The following is an 18,364-nucleotide window of genomic DNA, read 5'->3' as shown; positions in this document are numbered from 1 at the left end:
CTGAGCACTGCTGGACTTCCATTCTGTGTGCATGTATGAGTCTGCATGTGGTGGAGTGACTATGCATGGTGGTCCTGGCAGCCAGTTAGGGCAGGAAAGATCTGGAGTTAGCCCCATGGCGAAGCCTGGGGACTACTCTCAGCCAATCTCCTACTGCTTGTGGAAGTCCAGAACATTCTTGATATCCACACTGGAATAGGCAGTGGCCTGCATGGCTGCCTGCACAGGACCTGAAAGCATGCTGGAGTTATCCAGGGGGAGACTTGTGGCAGTGTTCACCACATTGCTTATGTCCTTCCACCTGCCCTCTGAGCTGAGCCAGTCACCTCATTCTCCTCCAACATGGAGCACTCCTTAGAGCATGGCTTTGGAGGCTTGTGCACTTCCTCATTGACACAGGGCTTGTGGCTGCTCAAGGTACGAGGTTCAGTGGGGAGCTGGAGGATCAGGTTACTGAAGGTAGAAGCCAGATGGAAGCAGCGCTTGGTCTGAAATATCTGGGTGGACATGGTTTGTAGATTGCTGGTGATGTTGACCTCACCGGAGCCAAGGGGCCTTTGAGGGAATCAGAAGCCTCAGACCAGGCCCAGAAGACACTCCAGAACTGGGGAACATGTCCCCTTATTCATCCTCCATATATTCCAGGTCTGATCAGATCCCCTTTCTTTTTATTTCCGAGTCTGCATCAGCATCAAAGGCTATTCCTTCAAGACTCTTCTCTGAGCCACTGTCTGTGCCCTTGCTGGTCTGGGCTAAGTCATGTCTTGAGTCCCAGCTAAATCCTCCACTCAGGTCCCTGCTGTCACCAGATTAGGTCAGGTGGTGGAGGCAAGAAAAGCAAGAGAACTTATGGTTCTTTCTAATCTTACCCACTTGAGGTACTGTGGGAAGAGCTCAAGATCTGACTCCTCTTATTTCTCCAAAAGTTCCTTGAACTCTAGGTCTTATGTACCATGGCTCTGAAATGTCAGTAGACATGGAAAAAGTCTTGCCTTTTTCCAGCTCAGCCCATAGCAGTGTGTTGATATGATTGGCAAGGTGGGACAAGAGGCCCAGGATAAAGGCAATGGCTTCACTGGACTGTTCGGATCCTGTTCTCTTTAAGCTATACACACCTATGAAGCAGATGATGACCATTTGAGAGATGAGAAGATCCAGGATGAAAACACAACCACTCTCATAGTCCTCCTCATCCTCATTGGCCAGGATAAGAGTGGGTGAGGAGGGCCTACAGAAGAAACTGAGGTTGATATCCTCAAGAAATGACTGGCAAAATGAAGTCTGAGTCCATGGAGCTGCTTATGGGCTTCAAGAGACTTTGTAGATACCTAAAGTTCACCAGCAACCTCTTAATACCTTTGCATCACTTCTTGCTAGGAGAAAGTTTCTATGTCTCGCACTTCTTCAGCTGGTGTTACATTTTGACTGCTTGTCATATAGCCACTTGAGGTCCCCATAAGCCCCTCAAGGGGCACTTCTGAGTGGATGCAGTGCAAGTAGCAATACCTGGCTTCCACATTATAGTAGTTGCTGCTTGCAAGGATACCCATCTGGTGAAAAGCATTCCAATCTGGGGAGCTACTGGCTGGGCTAGGTAGTGAAATCTCTCAGCCTGCAGCTTGGCATCTATCTATACCAGATCATTCATTCTGATATAAGGATAAATCCTTATGTGCCCTAGACATAGAAATGATGTGCCATCTGTGCCCAATCCACCTCCTCCCCAGAGGCAGACACTGGCTTCTTGCATTCTATGAAAGGGCCTGTGCCATGTGTCCAGTTGATGCAACATTGCACTTTGAGCTGGTAATGGGATTGGATACAGAGAAAAAGATGCTGATAAAACCAATGCCAGTGACCAAGTGTGTCCTCTAAGCACATTCCACGGTGTTGCAGCTGTGGATGTGCTCTTCGTTAGTTCTGGTAAGTTGGGTAACATCGCAGTACACCTTTCTCAATAGCAGCTCCTCAGCCTTCCACCCACAGTCCTATTAGGTGCAGGAACATAAGCTTGACACAGAACTCACACAGCTCATTCTTCAAGCAAATGCTGTCTTGTTTGAATACTTCTTGAGAAGTGATTTTGTTGCAAAAGATAAGATCAAATTGATGTGCAGCCTCCACCGCAGCCCTGTGAAGCAGCTTGGTGTGAGTCACCTGCTTTGAGCTCACTGCTCTCCCCTTTTTAGGGGCCGTGGTTTATGGAGCCTGGGTCTGGTTCCCATCACAGGACCCCACCACCAATGGACCCCACTACTGCCACCAATGCAGTCTCCAGGCACAGCCACCACCACTTCTGTCCCTGAGCCACCACCACTCTCACAGATTTATGTTTGCAACCCAGAAGCTTAATAGATGCAGGAATTTGGCAATTTGAAGGACAACTATTTCAGCCTGCCTATAAAGATCATTAAATCTTGCTTATCACTGCACAGATGACTACAACCTGTAACAATGATTTAATCAGTACTTATCTTGGTGTAGGACCTAGTATAGGCTATGCTTCTCACACTGCAACATGCATACCAATCACCTGGGTATTTTTGTTAAAATACCTCTGATTGCATATATAATGAGTCTGAGGTGGGCCTGAGATCCTGCATATTTAGTCATGCTTCCAGGGTTTGCCACCTGTCTCAAATCTAGGTGCACACTTTGATTAACAATATTATAGGAGATACAAACTCTAATTTTTCTCTTAATTTTTCCCTTTAGAAGTTAAAAGCCTTACTAGGAAGACGAGACATAAAAACATGCAATAATTAGGGTTCAAGGTCATCATTAATGCATTCTGTATAAAAAATATGGGTGGGTAAAGTTGGAATGGGTTTCAGGGTCCTACTGCCCCAGTTTTCCTTTATAGATACTGCTCCTTTGTGTTACTTTTACAGGCTTCATGCCAACTGAAGTCAAAGAAGGGAAGCTCAATTGACATGATTAGAGATTAATGGTTTTGCAATTTTAAGAAAAGGACAGAGAACGGAAACACTAAGAAAGTGAATTTCAATTATGCCAACCATTGAGAAGCCTAGGAAAACATGGGGACAGCTTTCAAAGAAAGGAGATTCTTACAGACAAAGTAGTTGAGAGGAGCCAGATATTCTTTACAGCTTCAATTTTTAGGTTGCAAGAAAAAGTCACCTTAATGAAAACAAGGAATAACAAATATAATAAGAAATTAACTTGGCTAAACTGAGAACTGACTTTATTAAAGCCTGAAACTTAAATAAGGAACTAGGTCAGGTTACTAGGAATAAATACAAGAAAAGCCTACCTCTTTGGTAAAAAGAAAGAAAGAAAGGCCAAAAGTATTTTTGAATGCAACTTGTAAAAGTAAAGAACAAGAAACCACAAAACTCAATGGAGAGAAAACTAAAAACAAAATGCAAGAAAAGCAAAAAAATTAGGAAAAGTCAATTAGAGAAAAATAAAGCATACCTAAGCCTTTTTTTTTTCTTTTTTTACATAGGCAGGCACCAGGAATTGAACCCAGGTCTTTGGCATAGCACACAAGAATTCTGCCACTGAGCCACCATCTCACCATCCCATAAGCTTTTTTTTTTTTTAACATGGGCAGGCACCGGGAATCGAACCCGGGTCCTCTGGCATGGCAGGCAAGCATTCTTGCCTGCTGAGCCACCATGGCCGGCCCCCCATAAGCTTTTATAAGCAAAAATCTGCAGTAAAAAATTTAGAAGATGACAAGATTTAATTAACATGCTTTTTGAACTGTGAAACATTTTTATGAATGTATTGAAAATATATTAATAGTCTAATAAATTATTTGTTTTAAAAATATCAAAAATGTTTGAAATTACATAAAATCATTTCTCAATAAGAACAATGATTCATGAACAAAATTTGCAAAGTAATAATGAAATGGCTACACTATAGAATTGGGTCACATTAAACCAGGAATATAAATGTTTGAAACTGCCATCAGCAGGTACAACTTGGAAGGAATTCCCAAATCTAGAATGTAAAAAAAAAGAAATATAAATGTTTGCAAGAAATGTATGTACGACATACTCCTGGAGTTAGAAAACACATAAATTAAACCAGCACAACGTAATCCTGGTAAAATATAATCCTCACCTTGGGAAGCAGGTTGTGTCACTGAATGATTATTGATAGGTTAATAGATACATAATTACATACACACACAGAAACTATAGGGTGTTGGAAAGAAAATTGTTATAAAGGCCCAAGAAATGGCTATCTTAAAATTATATAGAAATAATGAATTTGACTTGTTTGTATAGACATGAAACAGCAAGCAAAAGAATGCAATTTCAGTAAAATATCATGGGTAAGAAAATTAAATATATCACAAATGGGCACATTTGACAAATTTGCAGAATTCCCTAACTGGGGGGATGTATGTGTGTATTCATATGTTTGTCTTGTGCTGCCTTTGGGAAACAGAGCATTATTCCAATTTATAATCCCACTTATGGTATATGACTGTGTATATGAGACTGTTAGACGCCTGCCCACATGCTCTTGACACTCACAAGTCTAATTTATGTCAATGGTCTCCAGCCACAAGCATCTATGACTCTCTCTCTGAGGGTTTCTCTAGGCCCACATGTATGGGGGCAGGTTGGTAGGACCAGAAAGAGAATCTTCTTGGAAGCAGCACTGTATCAGTGATAGTTGGGGGCTGGCAAGATATATTTCCCCCTAGCTTCTGGGTCCATTAGATGGAACAAATTTGAAGTTAATTCTGCACTGTCTTTCAGAGTTCCCCAGCAGAGCTGAACTTCAGCTTCCCACAGTGGCAACACGACTCCCTTCTTTTTCCTGTCTCATGGATTTGTCTACCAGTGACTCATGAGATCACCTCTCAAAGTGATTCCTTGCACTTGAATTGTTGTTTTGGTATCTTTTTAAGGAACACAATCTATGGCATAGGGCCAGTGTAGCAGCCCAGCTCCTGGAGGGCACCAGTCAGGGCAGCCGCAGGACCAAAGAACATGCCAGACACAGAATCAACACGAGTTTCATTAGAACTTACAAACAGGACAGTCTCTGGTGAAGACCATCCAGAAGATGGAAGTAGCAGCCTGCAAAGTCAGAAGTGCAAAGGGAGCTTATAAGGATTTAGGACAAAGGTATTGTATAGGGTAAGAGAACAGAGTTTCAACAGGGTCACATGAAACAGGGGTCTGGAGGTTTGTTAACAACGTAGTCCAGGGAGATGAGTTTGATGCTTTATTAGATAAGCGGTTTATGACACCTTTTGTGCATTCTTTCCTCCCTGAGGAAGTCTGTTGACCTTTAACTTCTGTTTTGGTCACATAGGCAGCTACATGCAAAGCAACTTACCATGCACGTGGAAGGGGGAGCCCGAGCCCTGGGTCTCCACAGCCGGTCTTTATACAGGTTTTCCTCAACAATAGATATTATCCTTCTTATTGTTGGCAACTTGTTGAGAAAATTATTTTATTATTGACATTTCTTAATTACTAGTGAATTTTACCTGTTTTCTTATATATTGCTCATTTCAAATGTGTGTAGTTTGGGATCATATTAGTCACTTTTTTCATTCATATATTCTTATTGATTTGAAAGATTGCAGTCTATAAAGGATATAAATACTTTGATTATATGTTTCAGCATGTTTTCAAGAATGTCCTTGAAATACATACATTTATAGTACATGCATTTTTCTGTACAGGTTATGTAGTCAGATCAGCTAAACATTTAATTTTTGTTTTCTGGTTTATGTCTCCCAACAAGAAGACCTTTGTGGCCCTATGATTTTAAATCTATATTTCTACACTTCCTTTATAAGTATTTTTAAAAATTTTCAAAATAAAAATAATTTTATTTACATTGTCATGCAAGAATCTATCTTACATAAGACTTCTGGGAAGATGGCCAAATTGAGTAGCTCGAGATTAGCTCTGCTCTATGGAAAAGTTAGAGAAAGGGCAAGAGGGCAACTGAAGTTGCGATTCAGGAGTACGGCTAACCTGGGAGAGCCTTCTGCACCACATAGGGTGGCCCCAGTTGCAGAGGCCAAGGAACTGAGAGGCAGAAAGTTGGAGCCAGGCGAGGAGACATGAAGCCCATGGAAGTGCATGGATGGGAGCTGGGGACTCGGAAGCAAGCCAGGCAGCATTCCTTGGGCGCGCTACCCTCACTAGCGCAGCCCTGTGACCAACGACTCATCCCATGCCCCACACAGCCAAACCCCATGGCCCGCTCCCATTCCTGGTGCTCCAAACGTCCCACCCCACCAGTCCCCAGTATACATACCTGCCCCACACCACCAACCCAGGTGCAGCCCCACCCACCTCTCTTACACTCCTCCCAAGCACTACCTCCCCTTCCTTGATCCCTGCAGGCTGTTGCCAGTGCATAAAGGCTGTGGGCACTAACCTCATACCTAGGCTACCCCGCCCTACCCCTGTTCCCCACACCACCCCCCACCTCCAACCCCCACCCCTGCCCATAGTGTCACACAGCCTCACCCCATGGCCCCTGAGCTCAACGCATCCCTTTACGGAAATCCTAGACCCACGCATACGCATGGGCCCCCAATCATGTTATTCAGCTCTGGAAACCTAGAACTACGCATGTGCATGCCCCTCAGCCGCACTTCCCAACTCTGAGAAAGTGCTGAACTGTGCAGCCGGGTCACACCTGTCCCCAACCCATGAAGGCATAAGACCAACCTGCTGCCACAGCTCTACACATGTGCACAGAGGGCCCTGTGCCTTAGACCAGTGCACACCAAGGTTATGCCCCCAGACCAGTGCAACCACACAGCTACATCCTGCCTGGTCTCTGGGCACCCACGTTCACAAGCATCAGCTTAACATCTCCAACCTGTACCTATACCTGTCCTGAAACAAATCACTGCACTGAGTGCTCCACCCCGTGCCCTGCTCCCTGGTGTACAACTGCCCTGCAGACACAAGGCCTTAGACAACTGAAAGAAATCAACTCCCAAAGTAAAACAATCAAGATATTTACATGCCACGAAGACAGCAGAAGATGAACAAGATTGAAAGGGGTTGTATAGATCTACGTATCCCACTGATTCACACTAGAAATATTCATTAGTTCTTGTAAGAATGACTTCAAAGATATGATTCTAGTACAAAGAGTGTTTCAGTCTAGGGTAAGGGGGAAAACTGCCATTGCCAGGTATGAGCTATGTTCAAAAGGAAACCATCAGCCCTACCACAGCAGCAACAGAGGGAAATAATGGGGGAGGGCCAACTGTTAAGATGAGGTTTAGATTTCCTATTTGGCGAGGGTATGCTTATTGGTTTTCTTTCTCTTGGGAACAATGAAATTATCTAAAATTGAGAATGTTGATGAATTGTGGAGTTTGGGTCCTCTACATGATGCCCAATGAATGCAGGTGGCTGAAGGATGCACTGATGTAGAAGTAGGTTGGTGAACGATGGTGTGTACTTATGAACAAAGGTCATGCTACTACAAAAAGGAATAAAGTTGTGAGACATGCAAAGATGTGAATGAACATGTGGGACATTTGGCAAGACAAAATAAGCCAGAACAATAAAGGTATGGTCACCTTTAGAAAAAGCTTATAAGAAAATAGGGGCCTAGATTGTAAGCTTTTAGAGCAGACACAATAAACACCACAATTAGAGTGGTGATTATTATTTCTGTATTTTGAGAGGTTGTTTATATATATATATATATATATATATATATATATATAACTTGATATTTAGAAATAAGAATGAAGCTGAATAGTGTGGGGTTAAAGTTATTCAGAACATAGGGGTAAGGAGACAGTGTCTATATTTTAGAGCCAAACATACTCTTTGAGACCAATGGAAGAAAGGTTTATTGGGTCTGGAGACCCAATTTTCTGTACAGCATCATCTACAGATAGATTATGCCTATCTGTATAGCTCATTTGAACAATTGAAGCACAGGGAGGCCAAAATAAGAAAGAGGTCCTTTAATCCTGTATAGATTATTGTAATGCCTGGATATATCCTAGAGTATATAAAGCAGATAATCAAAAAGTATTGACAAAGTCCCCTGAGTGATGGGAGAAAGAATATGGAACTATTAAACCTTACCATCAAGGGTTCCAGGCAGTAGAGTAACTTTCCAGAAACCTACGACCTCCAGATGGGTCCCTGGTCCAGATAAATCCTGAAACTTAGCCCAGCCTCTTCAGGACATTGGATAGTTCCATCTCCCTACCCTGTTATTAGTGACAGACCCTTCCAATATGAAAAATTTAGAATGGCCATAGTCCAAATGCCCCTTAAGAGAGGGATGGAAATATCAAAGGTGATGGTGGAGTTATACAGAGAAGATAGGATTTAACAAACGAATATGAATGCTGAATCATTAAGTTGATATCTCTTTTAGTCTCCAGTATCTTAGAACAACTAGAAGTAAAAACTAAAATTGCGGAATTGTAACCCATGTCAAACTCTGAAATGTGTTCTACAACTAATTGTGGTGATGTGCTCTGAGATTTATAACTTTTTTGCATATGTTATTTTTCACACAAAAAAAAGAAGGAAAGAAGTTGACTGTGATGATTAAAAAAATATTTAAGCCCTCTAGTCTCCTATATTCTGGAGCAGCTAGAAGGAAAAATTTGAAAGAATTGTATGGTAGTCCATGACAAACTCTGGGATCTGTCCTAAAATTATTGGTTGAAGAGTGCTTTGAAAACTATTGCTTTTTTATTTCTTTGCTTTGTATATATGTTATACTATACAATAAAAAAAAGTTAAAATAAATAAATAAAAATATTTTTTTGAATCTTACATATTTTTTATTTACGCTCCTGTTAAAACAACCTCATTTATCTGTCAGAATATAGAATATTGTGTAGAATATGGAGATTTTCAGACATAAAGTATCTTACACTATTTACTATCCATGTACCATTTTGTAGAAGCTCATGGAGAATGTGTGCACTGAAGTGAGTAGATAAATCAAGAAGAGGGAGGCGTGGGGATTCAGAAGAGAGGAATTGCAATAAAGAAGAAGGTATACCCAGGCAGATGGAAAAAAGGCCAGAACAGGATGATGCTTTGAGTCAGGTATAGTTTCCAATAAGTCGAGATGGTAGCAGATCAAGAGGTCAAGATCAAGATAAGTGAAATTGATGAAATAGATATGAAAAAAATACTTTAAAGCAAATTTATTAATAGAGTTTGCAGTTTAAATTATTGATAGGTATAAGACAAACTAAGCAAACTGCAAAAATAGAGTGAGAGAGAAAGAAAAGGAAGAAAGGAAGGAAGGGAGGAAGGGAGGAAAGAAAAGAGGAATAGAGAGGAAGGAAGGGGAAAAAGAAAAGAGAAAGAAAAATTAAGGAGTTGTATGGAAAAGGAAAGGAAAGTAATGAAGTTTATTACATGGCTCAATTGTAAAAATAATTTATATAATCATAATAGTATTAATCAAAATACTGCATTCCAAGATAGTCAAAATTATAGTCAAATTCTTTTAGGAAGATGATGAAATGAAAAGAGTGCAATAATAGAAAAAAATAACTAAATCCTTAGTTCCTTATTTGGAGGTCAAACATTAGTCTTTCCAATAAAGTGAGAGATTTCACTTGAACTAAGAATGTTTTCTTCATCACATAATATTGTTTTTATTAAAATATTTATAATTTTATAATTATATATAATTGTATAATTAATATAATATTAAAATATTATAATTTTTATTATATTTTTGAATTTGTGTCCATTGTAACTGTTTGGATATCCTTTGCACACCTACAGGTGCCTGTGTATTGGCCCTCTCTCACTCATCCTCCACCCCCTGCCATGTTTATTCCATTTTCTCTCCTCACTTTCATCTTTTGGTAATTGATCTCTGCATCCCATGCGATTGCTCACAAGGCCATAGACCAATTGACTGACTCATTATTTTTGTCATTTGTGCATTTATTTATTTCTGCTTAGTTGGGTTTTTATACATTCATTCTGTATCTTGCTGCATGTAATGTTTTGAAGTTATTCAGCATCCCAATTTCTCTATTTCTTTTCATAATCCTGCCAAATCATTTTTTTCATCTTATTCTCTTGTTTTGTCAACTTCTGTTTCATTTTGTCTATTTTCATTACTTTCCTCGCAAGTACAACTTAAGAATACTAATTCAATTGGTTTCTAGAATCAGTTTTTTTTTAGATACTCTCTCTTGCATAATTATGTGCCATCTCTTATACTTTGCTATATATTTTGTATTGGTGCCATATATATTTTATTTCTAATTACTTGTCTTTAAGTAAGGGAAATTCTATCCCAGATTGGACATTCCTCCAACAACAACGTGATGAGAATATCCTTGAATACCCTTTGAATTTTCCCTAGACATTTTGTTAGAGGAAACACTATTCCTGCTTTCTCAGCTTTTCATGAGCAGACTTCACCTCAATCATGAATTAACTAGAGAGAGGAGATACAAAAAGTAGCAAACACTCTTGGGGGCTCTCTCCACCTTCTTCAGTCATCTCAATGTTGATTAATACAAAGGAGAATGACATCCCTGGTTGCTTCATCAGTGAGATTAATGATGTGTTAGAGGTTATCACACATGTCGCTCCACCTTTGGGACTTACCTTTCTGTTGATGGCAAATGGCCATCCCCTGTGCTTTCTTCTTCATAATATATGCTCACTAGGGCAGCTCTGCCTCTGCAACTCTGCAACTGTTTTTCCTGTGGCTGGCGAATAAAATCAATTCAGCAGAGTAAGTAACAAGGTAATCATTTCATTGTTGGCCTCAAGCTTCCTCTCCAATCCAAGAAACAAAAATGGCACTAAATCAACTCCCCCTAGACTCAGAATTGAAAGGTCATGTATTAGGTTTCCTTTAACCCCTGAAACTCTTGATAATAGAGACTGTCTGTTTTTCTCCTCAGTCACATAAAAGAAATGGAAAAGGAACTGAGGTCATAGGAAGAGATGTATGGGAGCTTATGAGATTCCTGAGTGAATTTTTATAAACCATTGATATTTCAGCTATTTCTTTTGGGTTGGGATGTGTCCTCTTCCATGAATAATGGTGTAGGTATGAGGTGACTCTCAGAATTCACTTGTATTTACACTTCTGGATTGGCCCTCACTCTAAATTAAGCTAAGAGAATATACAACTAGTGAAGAAATGCTGTTATCCTCAAGGAGATCTAAGTACAGTCATCATCAATAACACGTACAGCAAAAGGAGTTTCAAAGCACTGAAATCATATTTTGTGCTTTCTGTTAAGATAAAGTTATAGGTTATAATTGTATATATTACACATATCAAGAAGAGAAATAATTTCAGTTAAGCAAAGTGTATATATACTAAAAAGAAATGAAATAGTATAACTGGAGGGGGGGCAAGGATAGTTCAGTGGTAGAATTCTTGCCTGCCATGCAGGAGACTCGGGTTCGGTTCCTGGCCCATGCACTTCCCCAAAAAGAGTCATAATAATAATAATTCAACAAATGGTGCTGCAATAATGAGATAGTCCCATGGAAAAAGAATGAAATGTGACCCCCACCATACAGCATGCAATAATATAACTAGAGATGATAAAGTTAAATAAGAAAAGCTTTTCGGCAGAGACAAGTTTGGTATAGGAGTTTAGGAGAGATTGGATATAACTGCTGGAAGAACATATCAGAAATTCTGATTGAGAGAAAAGGTCTGAGAAGGGAATAATACATACAATTCTTGTTAGGGGAATAATAGAGGCTAAAATACAAAGAGCTTATATTAAGCTTATCCTAATATTTGTGGAAATGAAAAGCAGTCTTAATCTCTATCTCCAGAATGAACTGTTTTAAATGATCAAGATGAATTTAGAATCAGAATATTATAATGGCATATACTAAATCCTAGAATATACATAATGCTATATTATAAGGTGCTGAATTGAGTTCTAAGGCCAGTTCTCAAGAGTAGATACCTGCCCTCTAAGAAATTGATTTTCAAATGAGAACATACAAACGTGTAGGCAAATGTATGAGAAACAGGTGCCCTGGGGAGTTACGGTCGTGAGTTCTGCAGTCAGGGAGAGGGCTATGACTTTACAGCACCACTTTCATTTCCCAAACATGCCTGTTTTAGCTTCCAAGCTGCCAAAACAAATACCATAGAATGGGTTAGCTAAATAATGGCAATGGAATGGCTCACAGCTTTGAGGCCAGGAGTAGTCCAAAATCAAAGCTCCAGCAAGACAATGATTTCTCCCTGAAGACTGCGGCGTTCTGAGGCTGCCTACCAGTGGTCTTAGGTTCCCTGCTTTTCTGTCACCTGGCAATGCCCAGGGGGGAAGCTTTGCCTTCCTCTTCTGAGTTCTGTTGACTTCCAGCAGCTTTTCTGACATCGAGGATTTCTCTCTGTGAGCTTCTCCATAAGGCCTCTAGAAATAGGGTTAAGGCTCATCCTGATTGAGTTGACCACACCTTAACTAAAAATAACATCTTCAAAAGGTCTATTCACAGTGGGTTCACGTCCACAAGAATGGATTAAGATGAAGAACATGTCTTTCTGGGGTACATAATGCACTTATGAGACAGTGGGTAAACACAATTTCCCAAAGAATCTTGAAATGCTGATGTCATCAACAAAAATAAAGACAATTCTGACATATCTCAGCATTCCTGTCCACCATCTAATGAACTGAGGCTAGGCTCACCCCACTTAGTCTTCCCGAGTCCTTGTTCCAAGCTTCTCTCATTGCCAGGAAATGGTTCAAGAGCCTTTGTTATGATTGCATTCCGCCAACTGTTTTGACAAACTAATAATATATTAGGATCCAAGAAACACTTGAATCCAAGCAGTGCCATGCGAATTATGCCAGATATAGATCAGCATTATTTATTTTTGTCTCAGTATTAATAAACTCAGAATAAGAAACTTAACTTTCAAAATTGAACATGAGACTCTAAACCTCTGAGAAAATAGTGATATCTTTGCCCATATGCTTGGAAGAGTGGCTAAGACTGACATATTGAGGAGTCAATGTGATTTTTTACTTTTGAACATTTAATTTTCTTCTTTGGTTAAATCTGAATAAATACTTCTTGATTAGGAGGGACAGGCTGGATATTTGAACAGGTGGTTGCAGGAGATTATAGAGTAACTTCTCAGGCCAACATTCCTTCCTAACTAGATACACAGCCATCTGTCAAATATTGTTTAACTATTCTTGCACATAGGGAAAATTATGAAATGAGCATTTAATGACTCATGTATTGACACTTGCAATAATAAAACCATGGGTCAGGTAAGAAAAGGGACAGGTTAAATAACCCAAACCATTTTTTAACAAAGGATCTGTTCTAAATCAGCATTTCCTAAATGAACTCCATGAATTCCAAAATTAGAATTCTAATAAATTGTGCTTAATTAAAGGGGCATCTGGCAAATAAAGATAAATGCTAGGTCAAACAAAGTTAAAGAGGGTTTATTTTTGTTTATTTATTTGTTTGTTCTATGTTAGATAGAAATCTTTAAAACCCTTAGGATGCTAATGTGTAATGTGAATTGCTAAGAAGTGGATTCTGGGGAAACTGACTATGAAAATGAAGAAATTGGAGCTCAACAAATAAAATCTAATAGAATGCAGAGCAAGACACGTCAGCTTTATAATCGCCCCATGATGTTGTCCTGACTGGGGAAGAGGGAACAAAGACCAGCAAAAGAATAAACAAACCACTGTCACTCTCCACCTCTGTGAGCTACAGCATTTCTCTCGGATTCTGAGGCCTTCTGAGCCCTTAAGCTCATCTATCGCCACATCACCTTGGGCAGAAATTACACGGAGAGAAAAACGAGAGTGTATATTCTGGAAGCTGTAGCTCCACTGAACTACATGAATACAGCACGTCATATCAGGGACAGAGAAAGGAAGAACCACTTAATTGTGCCTGCATGGAAATGCTGGTTTACCAAGAACTGTATCAGTGGAGACATCGGCAGGAAGTGTGGGTGGGTGTGTGTCAGTAAGGCAGAGAATACACTAAGTACTAGCCTAGGAAACTGAAAGGATTGAGAGCAGTTGTAAGGATTAACCTAAAAATAAAATTGTGGGAATTAAATTTACAATGGCAACTGTTAAAAGCAAAACTAGCGTTGAAGAAAATTTGACCAATAATGTAAGAGACAGACTTAAGTTAGTGTATTTTGCTACTTTGCTGTTGTTGTTTTAGGGTTCTTACAAACAGGTTTTCTTAGTAGAATAAATAGTTGTCAGAAGTAAATAACTTTTTTGTTCTATTAAAATGACACTTTTTACTTTAAATTATATTTAATTCAATATGACTATGGCCATTCATGCATTTTATAACATTTTTTCCTTTTCATTTTTTTTTTGTGTGTGAATCTGTGGTCACCCCTTTGCTTTCAACTTTGTATTGAAATTTATTTTAAGCTTGTTATTTGTAAATGCAACATAGCCATATTTATATTATTTCATATGTGGGGGGGAGCAGTGAAATAACAAAGCTTGAGAGTTTCTACATGTTGTTTATTATATATAATACATTTAGACCACTAAAATAATTACTGACAACAACAATTTTTACATTTTATTCTTGCCATCTCATTCTGTTTTGTTTTTCCTTTTTAACCATAGTTTCATGTTGTTGACATCTTTCTAATTCTTTCTGTATGTTTTCCTATCTCTCTCTTCTTCTGGTTCTGGGAGAGGTCCTTGATTATTTCTGCCAGTTTACTAATTCAAGCTTTCATATACATTCTCTTTGACTTTCTTTAAAAAATTATGTAGATGAGTTGTGTGAACACAATGATTTTATCATATAACATTTTCAAATCTAGTTTGCAAGGGTTTAGGGGCAGAAGGGGTTCACCAAAATATATCGTAAGTGCTTGAACTCTTTCTGAGATTAAGCTAGATTTGAATCAACAGTGAATGTCACTGTTAATAATGACAATCGAGGCTGCTGTCAAAATTGAAAGTTAAGAATGAGAAGAGTCATTTCCTTGTTCTCTATGTTAATTAGATCTTGGTGAGAGTTCTGTGTTCAACTTAGCACTCAACCCATTGCGCAGTGCTAGTAATCTCAGCTAAAATGTGAGCACAATGGTAAAGAGACTCAAAATCATTTAGGGGACTGGAGTTTTATTAGAGATTATAGGTTCAAAAACAGATTGGACGATTATTCATCCATGTTGTATAAGGAAGTTTTACACTCAATAAGCATTCATTGAGGGTCTAAGTTGAGCTAGTTGCTTCTAGTATAATATAAAACCATTGGACTGTTCTAGCTCAGTAATAGAACTTATGCAGGTAATTGTAATATAATGTACAATAGGATAAGTTTCATAAGACATTCATATCTGTGGTGTTTCCAAGGAGATCTAGAAAAGAAGAAATTTTAAAGACATTTTTCTTTGAAAACTTTATTCTTGAATTTTTAACAAATGGAAGAATAATTACTATGAAACATTTTCACATTTGTTATACCTTTGAACCAGTGTTCCTCAACCTACTTTCCATTATCATGCCCTCAAGGAGAATATTTATTTTAATTTAATTAATTAAATTTAATTTAATATCTCCCAAATGAGAGAAATTAAATATTAAGGAATAAGATTTTATCAGGTTGAGCTTTGAGAGTCCACAAACCATTGTACTAAGATTTTTCTCCTACCCTTCCCCTCAAAACCAATTTTGTTCCCTTGGTAGCAGTATGATCCCCATTGAGAATGGATGATTTACTCATTCCTATTCTTTGTTTTCATTCATGACTATACGTATACAGTACTTACCTAGTGGACACATAATAGGGGAATATTACTTTTACATTATTTCTTTACACTTTTCATCACTATGCTACACTTTTAAACTATTAACTATTTTCTAATTACTAGTGAAAATTGGGTGCTTTATTATATGAAATTATGCCATGTCATATTCATTAATGTGTCCTTACTCTAATCATTTCACAAAGTAGAGCAATACTCTTGTAATCCCTCACTCTAGAATTCCACAATAACATCTTCCTTTCTGTTGCCTCCTCCTTAGATAGTCAACCCACAGGTCTCAAATCATGGCACTTTAGCAGTTCAAAAGTCTACAAGAAGGGAAGGACAAGTAAAATCAATTCTGAGTGACAAGGGTAGCTTTAAAAAAATCTGAATTTAAAACTAAAGAAAGGGCCCAGTGTTCTAGAGAAGACTGCCAGAAGATACATACTTTGGGAATATAATGGATGAGAGAAGGCATTTTTCTAAATGGGAAATGGCAACTATTACTGCTCAGATTTAGAACAGGCTCCAGTGCTATGTGACGGCTTGATTGTATCTCTATGACTGTTTCTCCCTCTGGTTTTATGCATTTCTATCAGATAACTGATCTTGAAGTCCCTCTGGTTTTTCAAGGTCTAGTTTCAATTGATTTTTATATATGCTTCTTTGCTTTTACACCTATTGATATCCTATTTTTATCCATAACATTGAGCTAACAAATGAATCTTCCAAGCTTTAATCCAGGCTTAAATAAAAAGGAAATCTTGTTATTGGTATTGTCTGTGATTAACGTCTTTGTCCTATATATGTGAGCTTTATATTCTGCAATACCTTGAGTGAAAACATTAGCTTTAAAAAGTGCTGCAATTTATTTTCAAAGTTCATTAAACCTGACATCATGCCAAATTCACAGCAATCTTCTTAAAAAACGTTCATGTTCATTGTATTAATTAGCTAAAATTAGAGAATGCTTTTAAACCACATTATTCAGTTATAGTTGAGCCAAGAAGGTTATTGTGATAATTTTAGTCATTATCAACCATAGCATTTACATGAAAATACTAATATTTCTTTTATTTAACTGAATTAGTTGGTTAAGAACTGTACTTTACCAAGCTTAACATGAAATAATATGATAGACAAGTCTGCTAAATACAAAGTAGAAGGATGTGACATATTATACTTAATGCATCAGGATAGTAAAGGAATTAGTAGCATATGGGAGTTTCCAGAGTGCCAATGCAACCATCTTTCTGAACTCTAAATTTAAAATAATAAGCATTTATGTTTTCCTTTCATTATAAAGTTTTTTCTCAAGATCCTTTAGAATGCAAAAGGCGTTGTTCAGTGTGCACGGGTGGGTCAGTGGTAGAATGCTCGCCTTACACGAGGGAGACCTGTGTTCGATTCCCGGATCATGCACCGCCCCCACCCCCACCCCCCCAAAAAAGCGATGTTCATCATCTAAGAAACACCAAGGAATTTACTCTGTCCTACATACCCGGGTTAGAATTTAGAGTGTGAGGTAGGGTTTTATTGGACAGATCCTTCCAGTTGTACAAGTAGAATGAATTGCAGCTTTTGTCCCTGTGCTGGTTTGAATCTGTGGTGGACCCCACAAAGGCCATGTCCTTTAATCCTCATTCAATATTGCTGGGTGGGAGCATTTTCATTCTTCCCATGGAGATGTGACCCACCCAACTGGGGATGGTAACTTTTGAGTAGATGATTTCCATGGAGGTGTGTCTCCACCCCATTGAAGGTGGAGTTGCTTACTGGAATCTTTTAAAAGAAGAAACATTTTTGGAGAGAGTCCCTTTTGGTAGAGCCACGAGAAACCCAGCAGATACCACCGTGTTTGCCATGTGCCCTTCCAGCTGAGAGAGAAACATTGAATGTCATCAGTCTTCTTGAACCAGGGTATCTTTCCCTGGAAGCCTTAAATTGGATATTTCTGTAGACTTGTTTTAATTGGGACATTTTCTCAACCTTAGAATTGTAAACTTTAACTTATTAAATTCCCCTTTTCAAAAGACATTTTGTTTCTGGTATATTGCATTCTGGCAGCTAGCAAACTAGAACAGACCCCCTCACAAGGTTTACCCTACATGCTTTCTCACTTTGAATCAGTTGACTTTGAAACTATGGAAAGACAGAAAGAATGGAAACCATTCCAACACTTCTTAAAAACAGAGCTGTAATAAACATCGGTGTGCAAATGTCCGTTTGTGTCTTTGCCCTTAAGTCCTTTGAGTAGATACCTAGCAATGGTATTGCTGGGTCGTATGGCAATTCTATATTCAGCTTTTTGAGGAACCGCCAAACTGCCTTCCACAGTGGTTGCACCCTTTGACATTCCCGCCAACAGTGGATAAGTGTGCCTCTTTCTCTGCATCCTCTCCAGCACTTGTCATTTTCTGTTTTGTTGATAATGGCCATTCTGGTGGGTGTGAGATGATATCTCATTGTGGTTTTGATTTGCATTTCTCTAATGGCCAGGGACATTGAGCATCTCTTCACGTGCCTTTTGGCCATTTGTATTTCCTCTTAAAACTTGGAATATGTCATTGGTAACAGAGACCAGCAGGAGTTAGAAACAGGGTAAGATAATGGGTAATTGGAGCTGAAGGGA

The 18,364-nt window shown here is 38.8% G+C and overlaps 1 pseudogene; it reads right to left on the bottom strand.

The window, feature by feature from the left end:
- Nucleotides 1-287: 287 nt before the first annotated feature.
- LOC143675832 (nonsense-mediated mRNA decay factor SMG5-like) lies at nt 288-13,852 on the bottom strand (annotated as a pseudogene).
- Nucleotides 13,853-18,364: the final 4,512 nt, after the last annotated feature.

Source organism: Tamandua tetradactyla, chromosome 3 (assembly GCF_023851605.1).
Source record: "Tamandua tetradactyla isolate mTamTet1 chromosome 3, mTamTet1.pri, whole genome shotgun sequence".
Taxonomy (NCBI): Eukaryota; Metazoa; Chordata; class Mammalia; order Pilosa; family Myrmecophagidae; genus Tamandua; species Tamandua tetradactyla.
Note: the sequence above shows the minus strand (reverse complement) of the source record. Positions and strands in the feature narration are given on the sequence as shown.